The sequence below is a fragment of the Pyrgilauda ruficollis genome, unplaced genomic scaffold (genome assembly GCF_017590135.1).
Source record: "Pyrgilauda ruficollis isolate IOZ18807 unplaced genomic scaffold, ASM1759013v1 scaffold20, whole genome shotgun sequence".
Taxonomy (NCBI): domain Eukaryota; kingdom Metazoa; phylum Chordata; class Aves; order Passeriformes; family Passeridae; genus Pyrgilauda; species Pyrgilauda ruficollis.
The window spans coordinates 8,824,693-8,846,231 of record NW_024519207.1 but is presented as its reverse complement, the minus strand read 5'-3'; positions in this window follow the sequence as shown (position 1 = coordinate 8,846,231).

The following is a 21,539-nucleotide window of genomic DNA, read 5'->3' as shown; positions in this document are numbered from 1 at the left end:
AAATATAGTGAAGAGAAACTCTAAAAGCAGAGTTGTTTCTCCTCCAGGGGGAGAAGGACCAGCTGCAAATAAGCAATGGTGTTTATCCTCCTTACTCACGAATTCCTATGACAGTCTCTTCTATCTTCCCATTCCTACTTTGCATTTTCACTTTGTATAGACTGTGTTACTTTTGTTGTGTACATGCTCCTTCTCCTATCTTTATGCTCTAAAACTGATTCTACCTGCTCACAAAGCTGAAAACTCTTTCAGTGACCATTTGGGTATTGTTTTATATACCCTTGATGCCTCTGCTGTAATCCTGAGTCTTTATTCACAAAGTTTCCACCATCAGATTTTATTTGCTACACTGGTCCTGCAAGTGCTCGTGAACATATCTGGCTTTTCCCACATAGTTAAATATAATTTGTAGCTGTCAACAGAATCATTGTTTGAAGGAGCACAGTTCTGGGCCTGCTGACTCCATTGCATTTCAGAGTGTTTCATAATGTGGCAGTCTCAGGTATAAGCAGGTATGTTTTCAGTACTATGTGTGCTCTGTGGGATGCACACTGCATGGGGCACAACATGCGCATGGAATTTCTGTTGGTGAAACCCATTCAATATCCATGAAATGCTGTATTCAGTCCAGTGAAATGGAAATATGAAAACAAGTATTGTGCTGAGCTTCTGACAGTTCTGCTCTATAACTGGTGCTGTTGACCATTCCAGAATGGGATGTGGTAGATACTGCATCCATGGATGGATCTAGTCAAACTAATTTAGTCATCTCTTTTAACATGCCCAAAAATTCTGGTGGGAAATAAGGTTTGCTTTTCTAGATATTTCTGAGGATCCGTTTCCGATTTGCATTCTGGATGGAATGATCTCATGCAACAGCACATGCTGGGATCAGCAGTTTTGCCAGGGAAATAGATTCTTCTCCTCTCTTCAGCAATAGTGAGGCCACATCTGGGAGTACTGTGGCCAGTTTTAGAGCTCCCAACAGAGGAAAAGCAGTTGTGCACTGAGAAATTCTGCTGGAGGAACTCCGAGAAGGTCGGCTGGCTAAAGCACATATGACGAGAGGCTGAGTCAGCTAAATCTGTTCAAATTTAAGAAGAGAACACCTAGGGCAGGTCTTGCTCTCTCCATGGGTAACCAGAAGTGAATGCAGAGAAACTGGAGAATGACTCTTATCTGAAGCAAAAAGTGGACTAATAAGGGGCAATGGACACACAATGGAGCACAGGAAATAATTCTTTATTAACTTTAATTTACAGTATTTTTTTTCTTGCCATGTGTATCAGGATGTGGCAGGTTGCTTAGAAAACCTGCAGTCTCCATGCCTCAGTATACAGAAGACTCAGACAGACATACCTGTTCTATTTGGACCTATTTTGACCAGGAGATTAGGCCAAAATTGCTGCAAGCCCAGCCTACATATTCAGTATTTAGATGCTTAGAGCATCTCCTGCCCCTCCTTGTCCATGGACTTTGGAGTCTGCAGGGCTGTTCTCATGTATTCTCACTCTGCTCTTCTCCGGCCACAATTACATTTGTGCAATAACATTTTTTCCTTCTTCCATGTGTTATCACAGACACAGTATCATTTCTAATTGGCTCAGCCTTGGCCAGCAACAGAACCATCCTGATGTCAGCTGGGATTGGCTTTTTCAGACACAGGGGAAGTTTCTGGCAGCTTCTTACAGAAACCACCCCTGAACCCCACCCTCTACCAAAGCCTTGATTTGCAAACGCAATACAGAGAGCTGGATCACCTCTCCCTATGAGAGATAGGAATTGTCCAGCCTGGAGAAGAGAAGGCTCATGGGAGACCTTATAGCAGCCTTCCAGTACCTAAGAGAGCTGCAGAAGAGCTGAACAGGGACTTTTTTATGAGGGCCTGTAGTAATGGAAGAAGAGGGAATGATTTTAAACTAAAAGACAGTATGCTTAGATTAAATATTAGGAATACATTTTTTACTGTTAGGATGGTAAGGCCCTGAAAAAAATTGCCCAGAGAAATTGTGGATGCCCCATCTACATAAGTGTTAAAGGTGATGTTAGCTGAGGCTTCCAGCAGCCTGGTCTAGTGGGAACTTCCCTGTCCATGGCAGGAGACATGGAACCAGATGATATTTAAGGTCCCTTCCAATCCAATTCTATCCTTCTATGATTCTATGGAACAAACCCAAAATTACATGACTGGTTAGCTGCACCACTGAACTGTCAACTCCCTCCCTGGCTCTGCTGTGTTTCCCTGACCCAGATGTGTTTCCCTGACCCAGCTTTCTCTCCAGAATGAGCATTCAAAAGGGAGCACAAACTTTGACCTGGTACAAGTCACTTGGCTTTGTGCATGGTGATTGATCTCTGTCCCTCTTTTTTACCTGTATGGACACAGTAGCAGGGACTCAGAACCATGCTTTAGCTAAGAATATTGAGTTTGTCTGCAAAACTAAAATGTGATTTGTGCAGCTTTGTGAAACTAAACATGCTTCAGTTCACCTTTTACAGAACTGGAAAAAACCCAAGGGATTCTGTCCAAACCTACAATGAACTGGCTTCATGCCATCCCATAGTTATGCAAACAAAAAGCCCAATTGACAAAATATAGGAAAAATAAGTGTACAACCAGGCTTTTTGTGCCAGTCACTACTATACCTATAATTAATTGGTGGTTGAGATTTTGGTCTCCTGTGGCAACAGCAAATCATTCACTATTTGCTTTTCTGAGTTATGAATGATCGAGTTAGAGTGCTACTATACATACTTGGATTTATGTTTATTTTATTACATTAATATTATTTTAATTTTAGAGAAGTTTTTCCAACATTGATTTGCTAGCATATATCTGGAATTAGAAACTTTAGATGAGCACTAGATCATATGTGAGTTTTTGAACTCACTCTCCATAAAATTTTGTGCATAGTCTGTATAGTTTTGATAGGGAAGAAGGAAAAATCCAGGTATTGAAAGCAGAGATTACTCCAGCTGTGTAAAATACCAACCTGCTACTGAATGTGATTACAAAAAAATAAAATAAAATAATCTCAAGTAGGGCTTGCAGACACAAAGGAGATGCAATGAGCCATTTAGCTCAGTGTTCAAGTGGGCGAAGTACCCATCTTACAATGCCATTGATGCTTTTATGCTTCAGAACTACTAACACTGCTGTTGAACCTTACCAAAACTTTAGTACAATATACACAGTTAAACCCTCATCTTTACAAAGTGCACTGTTCTTTTAACAATCTCAGAGAAAAAAACAAAAACAGGATCTCCAGATGTACTTGCTCTTGAAGGATAAACACCCTCTCGGTAGAAATGATTGTGTACATGACATAGAGATTTCTGGAGCATGAATGTTTTTATACAAAGCCCCTTTTCAGAATGGAATGAAACCCTGAAGTCCCATTGTAGAATGGTTTGTAGGAAGATAATATGTCTTATAAAAACAATTGATACAGTCAGACAGCAGATAATCTTACAGAGTTTTTTCCAAAGCTCAGGAGACTACTCTATCAAATGACAGATTTTTCTCAGTTGTATCAGGTATTATCCTTTTCTGAAAACCTTGCTTCATTCATATGCCTCAGCCTTTATGTCTGTAGCAACAAACATTAGACGAAAATATTCTTATTTAGGAATATCTTTGAAATATGAGCTTGTTAAATATGCACATGCACTAATTACAATCAATGATACTCAAACACTGCTAAATGTCAAGTACAGGTTTAAGTACTTTGCTCATCATTTCCCAAGGAATGGTTCGAGTCTTTGTATTTGGGCCTGGCTTTTTTATTCCCTTGCCATTCTAAGATTTTATGCCATTCTGTGATTCTGTGAATGATTCGTAGAAGCATTCACATTCTATGAATGGTTCATACAAGAATTCTATGATTTTATGTCAAAGAGGCGATCCAGATGCTTGGGTTTTTCTCTTTCTCTGAAGAAGTGACTTCAACCAGAAGAAAGTTACCATATGGTGAAAGAACCATGCTCTCAAACAGCACTGTTTTGTTGGGTTTTTTCCCCAGATGAAGATTGGAAGAGCAATATTTTTTTTTCCTTTCCTGTGATTAGGCTGTCAAACTGGAGAGAGCACTGTTTTTAAATATTACCAACAGATTAAGGCAGTTCGAGTAAAGTCTCCCTGCAGTGCTCATTCCCTAGTCCAACAACATAAGGCTTTTATTGGTGTTTATGTGTAACACAACACACTGGCTTTTCTCATTAACGTAAGAAAACAGAAGTTTGCAGAGGTACACTAGATATTTGGTGTACCTGAGAGATTGCAAAAGCTACTTATTTGATATATATACCTTGCAGTTATTTACATAACAAAAAAAGAAAAGTCATTCTGATACAGGAGAAGAGAAGCTTAAGAGAAGATTGCAGTGACTGCAATCTCATTGAGTGCAAGTAAGTGCTTGTAAACAAAACTGCATCTGAGTAGTCTATTTTCTCTGCCTATACTGAAGGTAAGGCAGAAAATCAAGCAACTAAATAACATCCTTTCAGTTTCAATGTCCTAATATACTGGTAACACAGAGATGTATACACAAATGGAATATATACACCGTATATCATATATAAGTTTGTTTGCCTTTTTGTGACTTGATCTGCTTCTTCCAAAAGCTTCCTCAGATTGTTGAACCTGGTTTTGAAACTGTGAACGCAGACATTTATTCACCAGGCAAATACAGATTTTCAGTATCTCTTGACATGCTACAAGGTAATTTTGACTTGGGTAACACCAAACTTCCAAAGGCATAAGCCACTACCATTGTTTGTATTGCTGATTCTTTTGCTTTACAGGGACCTAACAAAGCTGTGCTCAGCCACATTTGCACATGATGCAACTGTCTGTCCTAATGATGCAACTGTCTGTCCTAACTGGTGAATGGTAAGAGGTAATGACATACAGATCTTCATAGCAACATCATGGTCAAGGAGAAGCAAAGAGTTCTTTGTAAAATCTTCATTTCACTTGAAACCAAATTATCCATGTTTTTAAGACAGACTTTCCTACGGATTAATACATCTCTCTATAGTGAAATCCATACAGAAATGGCTCCATAGGTACATTGATGCAAAAGTGAACAGGACTGTGGCAAAAGCGAAAGATAGACACTGACGTCACACATCTTAAATTAGAAGATAATAGTAATTTAATTCATATGTTACCATGAACCTCATAGTGTGGATACTTTTCTTTGTTACTGTGCACTTGGCTATGTTTCTTTCACTGCTAAGTGTAAACCCCTTATATACAGATAACAGCTCTATTTCTTTTCCAGTGTTAAGCAATTAAACTCAACCTTAAGAAATTTTATGGTGTAAGTGTCTAAAGAGCTGTGGCTAATAGTATTATTTACTTAGAATTTGTTTCTGAACTGGGGTCAGAAGAGATCTCTGTAGCTCCACACAACCTTGTTTTGCTATAGGTGTTATCTCCATGTACTTGTACATTCATTATCAGAAGGTTGGAATTAGCATTGACTTGATGCTTTTCCTACATAGAAGATTAAAGCAACTATTCTTCCTTCTTTGCTGGATTTCAATTCCCACAGCACTGAGAATAGAACCTCCAGTAAATGTTAGGGTTGTCTTTAGATCAGATTTTAAATTTAATGATTTGAAAAAATCCATTCAAAGAGAAAATGGGATAGACAAAATCTATGCTCAAGGCTGTAGGCATATACTTATTGGGTCACATGTGACATATTGTTTGTTTGCTAAATTTTGCTAAAAATTGCTAAATTTTTACTTTTTAATGTGCGTATATTATGTTTTCCTCTTTGAGTGAGATCATAATATAGGAAAGCTAGAAATAAAATAAAAATACCTTCTATTAAAGGGAATTAATTTACTGTAGAAAACAGAGTTCTTTCCTCACTGAAGGATACCAAATGGTTTGGTTGTTGTCAGACTTTGCTTTTGGTCTTCAAATACCATGGTAAGAACCTTAAACTTTTATACAAATGGATTGAGTTTCACAACTCAGAAGACACGGGAAAGATAAACAGATTTTCTGAATTCCCCTTTCTCCGAGAAAAAAAAAATTGTAATAGTTAATAAATAATAGCATAATTAAAATTTGTCTGTCTTGGTATGACTTGCTATGGTGTAAATTCTTATTGGTTGGAGAGATAGCTGTAGTGTATTTGGTGCAAAATATTATTCTTTGGCAGAAATGCAATCTGTAAAACATGAAATTATTTGAAAGTGGTTTAAGTGACAGCAAAAATCATATGGAGTTTTGTGAAAGAAACAAGAAATAGGAATAAGCATCTGCTGATGTTTCTGATGTTTGCTTTTTTGGTTCCTTCCTTCCTTCCTTCCTTCCTTCCTTCCTTCCTTCCTTCCTTCCTTCCTTCCTTCCTTCCTTCCTTTCCTTTTATTTTTTTAATTTATCATGGTTTTGTTGTGGTTATGGTTCTTAGCTGTTAACAGTAGTACTTGCTGATAATGAGAAAAATATTTGCATCAGTTTCATTATATTTGCCTTCCAAACTTGGGTATTTTATTCCTGTTGAATTGACTTCTATTTTTGCTGTGATGACACTTTAAAATGAACATCACATCACTGATTTCCATAAGCACAGATGGAATTCATCAGGGAGTCATAATTCCAATTCTTTCCCTCCTCCTCTCATTTTGAATGACAAGTGTAATAATAATGAGATCAGAAAAAGACGTAATCTTTAAAATTAGAGAAGGAATGGCTAAAGTGAATGGTTGTATTAGTGAACTAAGAAATTACATTTTCATCAAGACAAAATTAGGTACTTTCAGAAAATGCTTGGACAAAGCTGAAAATCACATGAGCTTTTCAGAGGATTAGATGCAGCAAATGAGACAGGGCACCATCTATGCACTGAGAAAATAATGTGCTACAAGGCTGTGATATTTAAGAGAGGGAGAAAAGTGCAGCCTTTTCTATCTTGGAGGAAAATGGGACTATTCTGTCTCCAGTAGTTATCATGGATGCGTCATGAGTGGATATTTGATGTATTGCATCTACCTCTGGCAGACACCAAGGTCTTTAGGTTTGTTTGCTCTTTATCATTACACTTCAGCACAAGTGGCAGAGCTTGTCACAGTTATAAGTAGTTTTGAGCTACTTAGGAATCAACATCCAATTTTATATTCTTTGCTAAAGCCAGAGCTAAACAGTTTCTACTCAGAAGCCAAGGGCTGTTCAGTTTGATGTTCCTCTAACAATTGTGGATGATGCTGGTTGCTCCTCTGAAGTTAGAAACACCTACTAAAAGGCAAACAGAAAATGGAAAAATGCCTCCCAGCACATTGTTTTACACATATGGACAATGTCAGCATTTACTTTAGAAAGATAACTTCATGTAATGGGAGATAATACACTAAAATGAGGCAGGATAGAGGCTATTTTGTACAGCTTCAATCTACACTCTCTCTGCCAATCTTTGTAAATCATAATCAGCAAATGACATCTGCTACTTATTGTCAACATGAAAAGAAAGTTGGAAAACAAAATTATGCTTTCTGTGCTGTGTTTTTATGTGTAGCTCTTTCCATGCCTGACTTTAGAACGCAAATAAAATTTGAACTTCTAAAATGTCCTGTTGAACTCAATGCCAGCAGTTCCTGTTCCAAGTATGATGAAATGTTTATATTCCTGAAAACAGAAGTAATCCAGACAATTTACTAAAAATAAAGTATGATTTTTATTATTTACTTAGCTATTAAAAAGTAAAATTGAGCCTAAGGTCATCTAGGTTTCCTCGGATGTCATTGGGAAGACAGAAAACTTTTAAGTGGTCATCCACTCTGTCCTGTGAGTCTGCTCACAGGATACGCTCTGTCCTGTGACATTAGTGAGGACACTCAAAGTCTGTAGTTGGTTTTGTCCATCCATCACCTTGGCTGGTTTTGTCTATTCTGTTTTAACAAATGCCATGAATTATCCATGTCTAATTCAGACCCCAAGCTCCATGTCCTGGTCTGATTTAGATCTCTGACACTGTGGTTTGCTTTTCATGTGCATGCATTTAAGGTGTTATTCAGCTTCCTTTGTCTGTCTTCCAGACTGAGAAAAACACAGTTCAGGCAAGCAGTTTTTGTTTAGTATTTTTTTCAAATAGTATGGAAAAAAAATTCTAATTTAATTTAACTAAAACAGAAGTCTATCTTTAATAATAGAAGAATGACTCTAATATTACAAATAAAGAGAGAAATATTTCATTTGAATCACTGCAAGCTAAATGCAGCACTTCTATATAAAAGACATCTGATAAATGTTGCTTTGAGTTAAGTATGCCAGGACTATTGCTGGATAAATAGTGAAATACAGTATTTTATTTTTCAACTTTAAGTATGCCTAGACTTAGGATCCGAAACTTCCAACATACTAGTTCTATTTGATTCTTAATGAAATTTGATACCTCAGCTGGCTGGCTTATTGGTACGTTTTGGTTTTATCCCTTTCTTTTTTTAATTTTTTTTTCTTTTGAAATTTGATTCCACTGGTAGTTATAAAAACAGTGAAAGAATAACTTCCAAGGTAGAATCATTGCTATTTGCAAAGCATAGATTTTCATTTAGGTAAAAATGCACATTTTTATTGTAATTCCCTTGAAAATCAATGGCTTAAATTGAGGATGAACAGAAAGTCCTATGAAATTACCAGTAGTTTTGTTAAGTCCAAAACTAAAATAAAACAAAACAAAAAAATAATACAAAGAATTCAGAAAACTCAGTCACCATGTAATTGCCATCCTGTTACTTCACCTATGAGGAGAATATTGCAGAAATTAAGTCAGTGCTGTGGCTGTGCCTTTGATCTTGTTTCACCTCTTGTTTCATTTAAGTATTTAGCATTAAAACACTGTAAAGAAGTGGATGCCTCAGGGATTGGATACCCCTCAGACTCACCTTTGATTTCTGGGTCCCCACACCAAGTGCAGTCCTAATACTCTCTCTACCTTACGCTCACCTTCTGAAGGCTCTGTGCTCCACACAAAAATGAAGCCTGAGAATGACATTTCCAAGCAATGTGAAAAGTCAAGCCTACAAGCAAAGATCAATCTTCCTACTGAATACTATGCAGACATCTTCTCCCTCAGCTCCTGAGGCGCTAAAATTCAAGCAGACCCGAAGTAGATGTTTGGGTCTTTCTCCTGGTTTCATGTAGCTTGATTCATCTGGCACAATGAAAAAGGAGCATCACACTCCCACTAAAATTCACTGCTGAGGAAAAACAAGGAAAACTTGTGGGTTTGGAAAAGAGGGATTGGCAAAACAGGAGCGTTGGACTGGGAGGAAATGAGGATATGATATGTGGAACAGGAGGCATTTGAGAGTGAAAGCTGTGGGAGAGGTTGTTTGCACTGGGAGAGACTTGCTCTTTATTTGGATCTTTGTAGTGGGACAGGAAGCACTTCTACAACACAACTATGTCACTACATGAGCTTTGTCTGTACTACCCAAAAAAAAAAAAGCCTATGACTTTAGAGGCAGCTGTCTTACAGTAACAGCTTATTCACATTGTCTGACATTAGCCCCTTTTGGAGCAAGCTGGCCAAGTGTAGACTGTGCAGGCTACATCACGCTCCATGTTGGAGTTCCCTGAGGCTCTCATGAGTCATAAGATATGTAATTATTTCAAAATATTTTAAGCAATGTGTAGGCCTATCATGATTTGTAAGTGGGGAGATTTTATAGCATGTAACTGAGAATATTATTCCATGTGATATAGCATATGGGTGCTTGAGAATGCAGTCTTTTGAGTATGTATTAATTGCAGCAAAATAAAGAACTGTCACTGGTGCACCTTATCCACTCTGCCTTTTGGACATGGGGTCTCATACAAACAACCTCATAAAATAGTGCTTTCTTCTGACAGCAACTCTTTGGTAGGGGAATAGAATTTTTCATGGCAAAAAGCTGATGAAGGATGAAAGACCATAGAAGAAATAATATTTCAATGTGATCTTCTCGTATGGTGCTGTAATAAATTCATTCCAATGTGCTTGTGAGGTAATGCTAGTTGCTAGATGGGTGTGAGTTTGAAAACCTGTTACCCTTCTTTCATATCTCTTACCTGGTATTGGTAAGTACTAGGCTAGACCCTAAGTTGGACTACAGGCTAGACCCTTCCCACTGTATAAAAATAGAGATATCAATAGAAGGCATTTGAATTTCTGAAGAGCATACCATAGAAATGCTACTGTTATTTGTATATTTTCCCTCCCATAAATCACTTTTTAATATCTTTTTATTGCTTATTGGTATAAGAACTATACCTAATAGTTCTCATTGTCTTAGAAAATATTATTTTATCAGAGATTTTTACTATTGTGTAAAGCTTCATTTATAATTATGTACTATTACTAAAGGCAGAGAAGATTCCAGCTTCCAAACTTAAAAATAATTTCTGATTCTTTGAGCAGTTTATTTCCTCAAAATTTATCATTTTATTTTTTTTGTTGTCTTCTTATGATATTCTTTTGTTTAATAGCTGTTGATAGAAAAGAGACATGCCTTGTTCTTTTGCATACCAATAAGAATTAGTGTTTGAAAGACAAAGAATAATACATTAGAACCATTTGGATACCTTAGTGGGATCATGTATTTGTCTTCTTTTTCTTGTGAAGTATAAGTTCAGTGGCTTTTCTTAAGTCCAGGGGCAGAAAGATGTTACTCTCAGTGGGGCTGAGCAAACATGCCTCAAGAAGAGATAAATCCAGGGAGGAGTAAATCAACTTAGTGACAAAGAAGAAATGGGAGCAGAGAGAAGTGTGTCTCTTAACCTCACAGCATGGGAAAGGCATCTGTCTGAAGGACACAACAAAAATTAGTAGCATAAAATCATAGGGATGAGTAAATTATTGCTTGGTGCTACAAGGTCTCATATAACGTCACAGTCTTAATTTGACAACTGAGTTATAATTTACAACAGGAATGAATTTGCCGATGGCAGATTTGGCTTGGGACAAGGGAATGCTTACTATCTCACTACAAAATATCAAACCATCTGTTTTATATAGAGAGGCACAGATTGAGGAAAATGGAAAGTTACCAGTGTGAGACAATATTCCTCATTCTCATATTTTAAATCAGAACTGTGGTAGTTCTGTATATCTGAAAGTATCCTATACAAAAAAAATATATATAACATATACATATAAACACCATGACTTTAAATTTCTTCCCTAACAGTCTCTTACTCAAACGTGCATATACACACACAAACACCAGAAAATTCAGTCTACATACATTCCTTTTCATACCAGACAGAAACAGAAGAAATTCCATCTCTGCACTTAAGGCAGGCACCAGGATCAGATGGATTTTCAGCCAAATATTACAAAATATTTAAACATATTTTTTATCTCACCTTACTGAATATTTATATTAACTCAAGAATGAAGCTCTTCCAAATCGCATAGGATTTGCTTTTATTTCTTTATTAATAAAGAAATAGTAATTTCTCGTATATGGTTTATAAATACACTGTTACTGAATAAGAATTTAGTATGCTTTGAGAAAAAAAAAAAAATCTAAAGCATTGGGCCTTAATGAAACCCATGAACTTTACCTCATGGGATTGCCCCAACAAGCAAAAGTTCCAAGTTAGAGAAAGTTGTTTAATTCATCCATATCAAGGTGACTTACAGCTGACACACTGCCAGACACATAGACTGAGAGAGGTAGCAAATTTTAACAATGTTTTATATTGCCACATATAGAAGTAGGTGAAAAAACATAGTTCGTTTTGACTTTGTGATCCTCACTTACATGGAGTAAGATTATGCTTGCACCTGTGAATAGCGAAGCTAAACCCAAGGCTGTCTCTGATGAGTAAAGTAAAAAATAATCAGAAATCTCCAATTCTTGGACCCCTTGGCAGCTTAATAGAAGAAAAATGAATTTGTCTGTGTTCACTGCAGGAGGGCTGGATGACGTGACCTTTAAAGGTCCCTTCCAACCCAGACTATTATATGATTCTATGATTGATTCTTTGATTAAGCATGTCAGGAGTTATTTGTATTTGGCTTGTGTGTAGAAATGTCAGTAAGGACTGCATTCTCAAAATTTGAGGTACCCAGGTATGTCTACATGTAGGTACATTTAGAACTTGCATTCTGACTAGGCAAACAAGGACATGCAGACATGGAAAGATTAGGTGACTTGTCTGAAATTAACATTTATGTCTTGGGGTAGCTGGTTCAGTCAACAACACATCAGTAGCCAATTTATATAGCCTAAAAATACTCATGAATCATCAAAAATGTAAGGCTTTTGTCCAGCTCTGCTAAAATGTTTTGATCATTAGGGGACATATATTCATAGCTTTCAGTGGGAGAAAGTTTCTTTCAGAAGTCTTCTGATCCCAGTGTATTTGCCAAATTTTTGTACCAATAAGCATGATCACACCCTTCCCTACAGCTGATTGCCCTTTGCCCTCACCCCTGTGCTGTGTCTCCCTTCCCTCTGCGGGCACCAGATGTGATCCCTGACCAGCAGGTTGGGTTTCAAAGCGAGTAACCAAGCATGTGAGACAGGAGAGAATGTGCAAGGATGATGAGGGTCAGGCCAAGAGGAGGGTGCAGGAAGCCTTGTCCCATGCTCATTGCACACAGTTTGCATCTGTAGTGGTCCTGCCTTTTTTTTTTTTAGTAAACAATGATTTAGAGGGGTGGAAAAGGGAATCAGGTGCACTGACAAAGGCTGACTAAGCTATCTATGAGATTGTGTACATTGCACGTTACTCTCTCATTTACCAGGACCCTAATGAAAGATTTTCCTTCTTGAACGACAGCATTATCCAATCTTCCCTTCATTTGGTGTTACTCTGTTCTACTCTCTAGGCAAATTGTGTCAGAAAAACACAGTGCGGCACAGAGCTTGTCAATATTTGTCACAGAATGAGATTCAGGAAGCCTATTTTACCCAAAGGCAAAGATTTCTGTCTGCGAGTAATTACGGCCTCTTAACATGTTCTGTCTTTTCCTAAGGTATTTTTGGAAGCATATGTTCCATCTCTTCACTGCTTTCAGAGCATACTTGTGCCAAGGCTTAAAACTCCAATCAGATAATCCTGAGAAAACCAGAATAAAATAAGATTTTCAAAATCAAATCTGCCAGGCAAGTTTGGATTTAGCATAAGGAAAGTTGAAATGACCGGTTTGACCCTGGTTTACCTTGCACCAACAGGTGCTGAATTGAAACAGACCAAACAATGTTCTGGAAAAGAAGTTTCAGATACATTTGTTTTAAAACAGCAGCATAAGGTGAATTCCAAATGTCTTAACTGTCTCTAAAAGAAATCTTTCCAGATTTCTTACAATTTTTAAATCTCCTATATTTGCAGAATCCAGGTTTCAGAAACCAAATCATTAACTTCTTATGTTTATATAAAACTTTGTTAACATCTCTCACTCTCTCTTAGCTATTATGAGATGCTACCTTAAGATGTATACCTTATACCTTATATATCTTACCTTAAGTTGTATATATGTGTGTGTGTGTGTATATATATATATATATCTGGAATAATTTATGACTTAATATTTTGAGCGGTGCTCTCAAAGATGGTTCTGGCAAATCCAGATTTGCCAACATTGGCATTGCCTCCACTTGTCCGCCTAGCTGCCCTCTACACTGGCATACCATTTCAGTTTCTGATCCAGTGCTTGAGTTTGATCATCAGTGAAAATGGGTTTGCTTTAATATGCCGCTTAGCAAACAGAGGCACATAGCTACCTTAGGCACAGGTAGCTATGGGTGCTGTGTGGAAATCTCTGTAAGAAACATGGATGAGCTACAGTGAGTGCTTGACTGAAAGAGCTCTGAGAGTTAAGCCACATATCCTTACTACCAACAAATTTCACAGAAGAAAAACATAAAGATCCAAATGCTTGGTAAGAAAAAATACTTACTGAATTCTTTAAAGGCAAGGATGAGATTGATTTTGCTTTGTTTACCAGTAAGGAAGCAAATTTTACTGGAGAGAGTTAAAATGAGTCATTCTTACTTCTCCTCTGCTTTGCTCTGTTCTTTTCACTGTCAGACATTTGCAGTAAGACAGTGTTGTCTGTTTTGAAACTTATACACAGGGAAGTAGGGAATTAGCAGAAAAACACAGTAAAGATTGTGACAACCCAGTCTTTTTGAATTAATTTGGATAGTTTAGGCTTTTATTTCAACAGTTATTTTGAAATAGTGTTGAAACAACATAATATTGCTTCACCCTTAGTGAGCCTCTGGGTCATAAATATCGTTACAACCAGAAATCTCAGCCATTACTTCTTTATCTATCATGAATGGTACAGAAAGAGCATTTTCATTGACTACAGTTGGAAGCAATGATTTTAGCATAGAGCAAGAGAGTAATCTTTAATTTATTATCTCTGGTCTCAAAAATATTTGAAGCACAGTGTCTCTGAGCTTTCAGGTGTTTTCTGTATTAAGTTAGAATCCGAAGAGATTTAAAACCTGTTGTAATTTTGGAAAAGCAAAGCTTCTTGCTCTTTAATCTATTCCACACACCTTGGAAATGAGTGCACTTGATTCTGGTTTAGCCCAAGCAAATACTGCAATAGGTCACTTTTTGAATTTCAGTTTCCCTACTTACTTTTGGGGCAATTAAAACAGCTGTGTTCAGCGCTGCTCGAGTAGCAGTTGTTATCTCTTTAAATAAACTGCCTATGATGTACATAGATTGCTATCAGGTCTCAGCAGATATTATAATATCAGAAGATATTATTATGATAAATGAGACCTGATTACATTGCTTTTCAATGGCATTAATTTACATGTCTGTAGAAGTCTGTTGGGATTGGCTTTTATAGCTACTGTAATTTGTAGGCTTTTGACATTGCTTTGGGATAACTTGTCTAATTGGCTTTTTCCTCTCATCAGAACTGAGCATGTTTTGAAGCTGACATCACTGTGGACATTATGCTATGAGGGGTTTCTTTGGATTGTTATATGAAGGATTTTTGCCTCTTGTTAGTCTTTTGTACTTGTCATTGAAACTTTTCTCTGAGCTGTAAAACCCTTTTTCTTTACATAGCAAGAACGCGATCAAAAAATGGAAAATGTGTCAAATAAAAATTCATGAAAGGGCCACCTATATGGCTATCAGTTGGGGGAAAGATTGGTTCCCCTAATAATTCTAAGGCAGATCATTCTGAAAAGATACATCATTTAAAAATGTAGTAAGAGAACAAAGTGCTCAATGATATCTTCTGAATATATTTTAATAGCAATTTGTTTTCAAAAACTTAACTTTTGAAAACAGTTTTGAAAACTAACTAAAAAAACACACTAACTAAAAAAACTAACTAACGTAACTAAAACTAACTAAAACTAACACCCTTTACAACAGTGATATAGGCTAAATTGAGGAGTTTTTGAATAATTAGAAAACTAACCAACCAGTGAGTCTAATTTCATATTTCTTGTGTGCTGGAGATTTTCACTGACTTGATGAGCAAAATACTTGAACATACACAGAGCAGAAATCCAGGGATAACGTTAACTTTTCCCGAATGGAAATGAGGAAAAAAAAAAGAAAGAAAAAAAGAAAAAAAATATACCATATTAACCCTGCAGAGAAATTTAAAGGCAGGTGGCGTATTTATTTAAGGAAGCTTATTTAATAATGTGCAACTCATTAGGGGATATACAGCTGCTTTTCTTTTTGAGTCTGAGGAGCAAAGAACTTGTTTTAGAAATATGGGGATGGGAATCCTGCCTACTTCTGCACTTCCTTTAAAGAAACTATCATTGGGAGATTTCTTTCTTCCTGCAGGGACTATCTGTTTAGAAACTAAGTTCACTGTGGTTGTCGTAGCTAGGGTTTCTTTGACAAGATTAAATTTTTGCTCTTGTTAGTTTCATTACATTTGCTATTTAGACTTTCTTTTTCTTCTGCAATTTCTGTGCAGCAGTTGCCTTTAGTGTTGCTTCTTTTGCCACATTCCCTGCCTGTTAGAAGTATTAGCTATTGGATTTACTACAGGAAATAAACCTGGTCCTTGCTGTGGCCCAAAATCTTATTTCTTTTCTTCTTCATCGTAAAGGCAATCGGTAGAACATTTCTATAAATGTGTCAAACAATAGGCATTCACTAGGTCCTACTGGATAAAATTCCTCTTTTGTCTGTTTGTGTGTAGATCTGTTGTCCTTGCATTGCCACACATATAAAAATGAAGGTAGGATTTGGTCCAAAGACAGTTAGAAATGGCAGAGGATTGCCTGCAGTAACGAGTATTGATTTAGCAAGATCAGTCACTAGAAAGCCAATGAGTATAGTATCCTAAGAATGCCTTTCATAATACATTTTCTTTTGTTGCCTGATCTGTGTTAGCATCAGATAGATTTTATATAACTACAGGGAACTCAGTCATTTCAAATCAGCCCTTGAGAAGAGAGTTCATGGCTCTCACAAAATTTCAACATGGCTATGATTTCAGGCAAAAGAAAAGGAACCATTTAAGTTTAGCCATACAGGTGACTCGGATGTCTTATTTTCCAGGATATTTATTTCTAGAAATGGGAGAATATGAATATATGTCATGTGTTCTAATAAGTGAGATAACTTCTTGGCTCTAATCATATCAAATGTCTTCAAAGAAAATGCTTGTTTTCACATTTTTTTCCATTATTAATTCCAGCCCAGAAGGAATTTATTTTTTCAGTTATCCAAGGGTCACATACCAGAAAGTTAAAATTAAGTTCTGACATAATTTTATACAGAATGAAAGTATCTGAACCCAGAATTTATGCATTCTTATTTCACATCTTCTAAATGAATTTCTAGTTTACCAAAAAGGTCATGAAAGAAAACATGAGAGTTCCACACATTATGTTCTTCATGTGAAATATGTGCTATATAATTAAAGCAACATAAATTCATTGAATCCTTTTACTGTAATGAAAGATTATTTCAACCCATGAGATTTAAAATATAATTGAAAAAAATGTAATATAGTAAGGGTAAGGATATTTTCAGAACACTTGTTTATATCTTGTATCAAATTGTCATATTGGATGCTCCTATGCTACCTTGTAAACTGAACTGCACCATGGATTCAAAGGATATAAGAGCTACTCTAATATTCTTTATAGTATTTTCAGGGATTCTAAACTAGTGGGAAATATTCCCAATATGAAAAATATCCAGAGTAGAACAGCAAGTAGAATTTTCTTCAAGGTCTACTTATCCACACTGTGCCTTAAACCCTTCTTGCCCAGTACCAGCCTCCCATCATTACCTAGTGGAAATATAGTTAGATAGCTTAAATAATGGTGATCTGTAAGGCAGAATGAACTTCTGGCCATACATCAGCCCATCCTGGGTATTAGGAAGTACTTCTAGGGAAGCCCTCCTAGGAGCACTCTGCTTGGTACAACACGGATTCATCGTTATTGTACAGTCATAATAAGAATACAAAAACCTGATAAAGCACATAAATTAAAAAAAAAAAAAATTAGTCAAAAATAATGACTTAAAGAAAACTTTTATATTCCCAGATCCTCAGGTTAGGAGATCTGTATTGATCCTTTCTATCTACTCACTATGAGGTCAGAAAAAATCCTGAAAAAATACTCAATCCCTCAGTGAAAATAAATTAAATACATTTCTTCTTCTGATATCTTTTTTCCCAATACCAAGACCCAGAATTTCTTTGCTGTTTTTCACCTCCATCCATTCCCTTCCAGTGGTGCTGCTAGAGGAGAGTCTGCAAACAGCAGTTTTTCTCAAATAGACATCACCAGATAAAAAAATTACACTGGACCAAGCCTGCTTTCAATTTTGACTTCCTGAGAATTTCATTCTAAACTGTACTCTTTTCTCAGCCTGAACACAGTCCGTAATGTCATGTTTATTTTCTTTTAAAAAAGCTGGATTGGTTGAGTAGTCAAAGCATCCAAAAAAGATATTTTATTCTGGGGAGCCAAATCATACAGCCTGTGTTTATTTAGCCACTCCAGTGAACAGAAAATGGCTTCCAGGAGGTAAGCTTTTCTGAAACAGCACAATTAGTGCATGAAAACTTGGCCTAGAACCATATCTCAGGGTTAGAAGTAGTATTAACTGCTAAGTATTTATCTGTACTCTGACTGTTTGGAACAGGAAGACAATATGCCAGCTGGTTCTCCACTTGCCTATTCCCTTCCTGAAACAACAGTGGAGCAGCTAAATAAATTAATAGTACAGTTAGCAAGGAGTCAAAAGCTCAGACCATTTTAGTGAAAGAACTGATGCATAATTTATAAAAGGAACAAAGTATTAGCCATCAAAATCACTTGAGTGAAGTCTGTATTTACTAAATGAGTGGAGGAAGGAGAAGACAATCCTATATGAGCACAGTGATGCACAGCCAGCTTATACACTATTTTTGACTTTGCCTTAAATGAGCACTGCTCATCTGACTATCAGACCACACCTATCTCAGGCATCAAGGTAAATTCTTACTAGTGTGGAGAGTTATTACAGACATTAAAAAAACAACTAATTTTACTGGAAGTTGGTTGCACACAGGAGTCAATACACTTAGTTGGTCTTTCAGGCCTCTAAATGAAGACGAGTTTTCATTCTGGTTTATAGCTCCACACAAATGTCTCAGATCCTGTAGGGCATTGCAGATGCCTAAGTCTAGTCAAGGAAATCAGATATACACCTAAAAAACCCCTCAAATCTAACCTATTCATTGATTTGTGGTCAAAACTCTCTCTAGAAATGATCAGATATTCAGGTGTTAACTACCCACAGATGTCTATGAAGATGATGTGAAAATATAAAGTACTATTGTGAATTTTAGAGGAAAAAGCATAAAAGCATTTAGATTAATTATTAAAGGGAATTGAAGTTGCTTTAGTCAAATGTCAACTATACCTTCTTTGTTTTATTAATCTCTGAACTAAGATAGAACCCTCAAACTACTAATCAAAATACTGATGTTCTATTAATTAAACCATTCTGGAAGCCATCACTCAAAGCCACCAATGCTTAAAAAAGAAATGTAAATACTGTTGTCTTTTAGTGTGGACTTAGGCTCCATTCTAAAGAGTTTTCTTTGTTGGATGCAAAGAAAAAATTTACAAAATCAGACTCTAAAGACCAAAATTCAGCCGTCTTACCCCATTTACTTCAATAGCATGTTCATTGCCTCTCCTTTTCCTACCTCCTTGCAATCTGTCCTTCAAGCACAATCTTTGCTTTAATGAGGTGCAAATTTTAATGTCTAGTGGGACAACTTAAATGCTAATATTATTAAGCATGGGCAATTTTTTTCCTTCTTTTCATTCAGCTTCCCCCGCAAGGATATTAAACATGAAAAACTATGTTAATGTATTGTAAAGTAGTACAGCTTGGCTGAGAAAGTTATGAAAAGCAAAGTGTCTATTTTCTGTACCAACATTAAGTCAACTATATTGCAAATCCTGTCTCTTTTATAAAAACACAAACATACATATGTTTTCCATACAAAATAATTTTTATCATAGCAAAACAAAATGAAAATATAAATGGCATAAGTCCACAAAACACCATAATAAGTTCTGGAAAACTGTACCTGTCCTCTGTCAAGCTTCTGAAGACTGAATTTCTCTCTCATTTACCAAGGGCATGGTTACTACTGAAATCTCCAGTTACAACAAAAACTTCTGAATAATGATGAGAGCTGGTTAAAATGCTTTCTGGGTTGCCACTAACATCTCTACTGGGATACTGAAATTATTCTAACTGAAATTTATTAAAAAACAAAGCAAAGGTTTCCATTTTCTGAAAAAGAAAGTAAAAAAAAAAAATAGAAAAAAAAAAAAGAAGTATTCTATCCCAACTGCCATGTCTAGAGTCAAAATATTCCAACGAAAAGGATAAATCTGTCTATTTTTTTTCTTCCTTTCCCAATGAAATATGCTACTAATACCTCAAAGAAGCTTTATTTCAGTAGTATTATTCTGGATTTCTGCTTTGTGGGAAAAAAAATATCAAGTCAGATTGTGCTACAGTAGAAACTAATCTGAAATCTGCATTTTTATCAACAAACATGTAGAACATGAACATTTTGGGGTTTCACTATGAGATTTTGAATAAGAATATTTATGTGTTAAAGATAAATGTCCACGTTTTGGGGGTAAACAATGATAAATGTTGTTTAAAAAAAGTCATATCATGAAGCACATTTTTGTGCATTAAGAACACATAATGGCTTTAAACATCTGTTTTCCTTTGTCTTTTCAGAATTTGGATGAGGGATTGGGTATCCCAGTGGGAAAATGGGAATCTCTAATTTCCAAGAAAGCAAGCTCCCATTTCTAGCTCTGTAGAGAAATGTGGTAATAAACTTTAAAATCACAGTGTGTTTGTGTATAAAAACTTGTTGCTGATCCAGGACTGATTCTTCTACAGCTTTGGCCTCCAGCCCAATTGCTTCAGAGAAGAAATGCCAAATCTGTAAGAAGAAGGAGGAAACATTTTTATGGCAATTTGATTTAACAACAAGAACAACAACAAAGGAATCCTTTTGAAGCAATTTAAGGATTAAGAATGCAAAACTTGGGTTTGATGGGACATCAGGAGCAGAACAGATGAGGCAGTAAAGATACAGAGGAAATAAATTTATACAATTCAGTTAAATATTTAATTCTGTAGTGCATATATATTTATCTGTATATGAACATGAATATAATTTTGTATCCGTTCTGTATTGTTTTAAGGCTACATCATTTTAATCAAGTCAAAGATTTATATTTATTTTAGCTGCCACTAGTTAGGCATTTAATCATTATGGTTTGAATGAATTCATTATGGGCTGATCTGAAGTGAAGAATACTCCTTTACAACACCCTGGCTAGAGGTGAATTTGCTCTATCAATATTACTCTAACTATGACTGAAATCTACTTTAAATTCAGAGAAAAATTTCCTAACTGCAGAATTAACTTTTAAATTAGACCACTTCTGGATAAAATTAAAGAAAAAAAAAAAAGGATTGCCAAATAAAATAAAATTTATGGATTGAGAATTGTATTAAGTGAGATCTAGAAAATGAAATAAATCCTGAGACATCAAAAAATGGCTGATAATGGACACTTGACGTTATACCCTTTGCTTAAAGAAAATTTCCTAAAACTTAATCTGTAGAAATCCCTAACTGCGGTCTAAGATGGCACATCAGGTTTTCTACAAGTCAGTTTTAGGAAGCAGACCATGCACATAACCTAAATTTTTGTAGAAATGAATAGTTTAATGTGTTACTGCATACTCAGTTGCTGACATAAGCCAGGATGTTTTCCGTGCATTTGACCTGGCTCAGAAAACCTTGGTGCCTGTAGGCACATTTATTGGTACTTTGCACTTGGGGTGGTTAAGAAATTATTAAGAATGCTTTAAGTGAGGAGTAATTTTTGCTACATCATCCAAAAGACAAATAACCCTGAACAGCAAAATTCATTTCATAAGTGGATATTTTATTTTTTCTTTATGAACCGGTGCCAAATGGCACTTAAAATACATTAGTCTACCAGGATTTTGACCTCAGAAATATCAGTACCCCA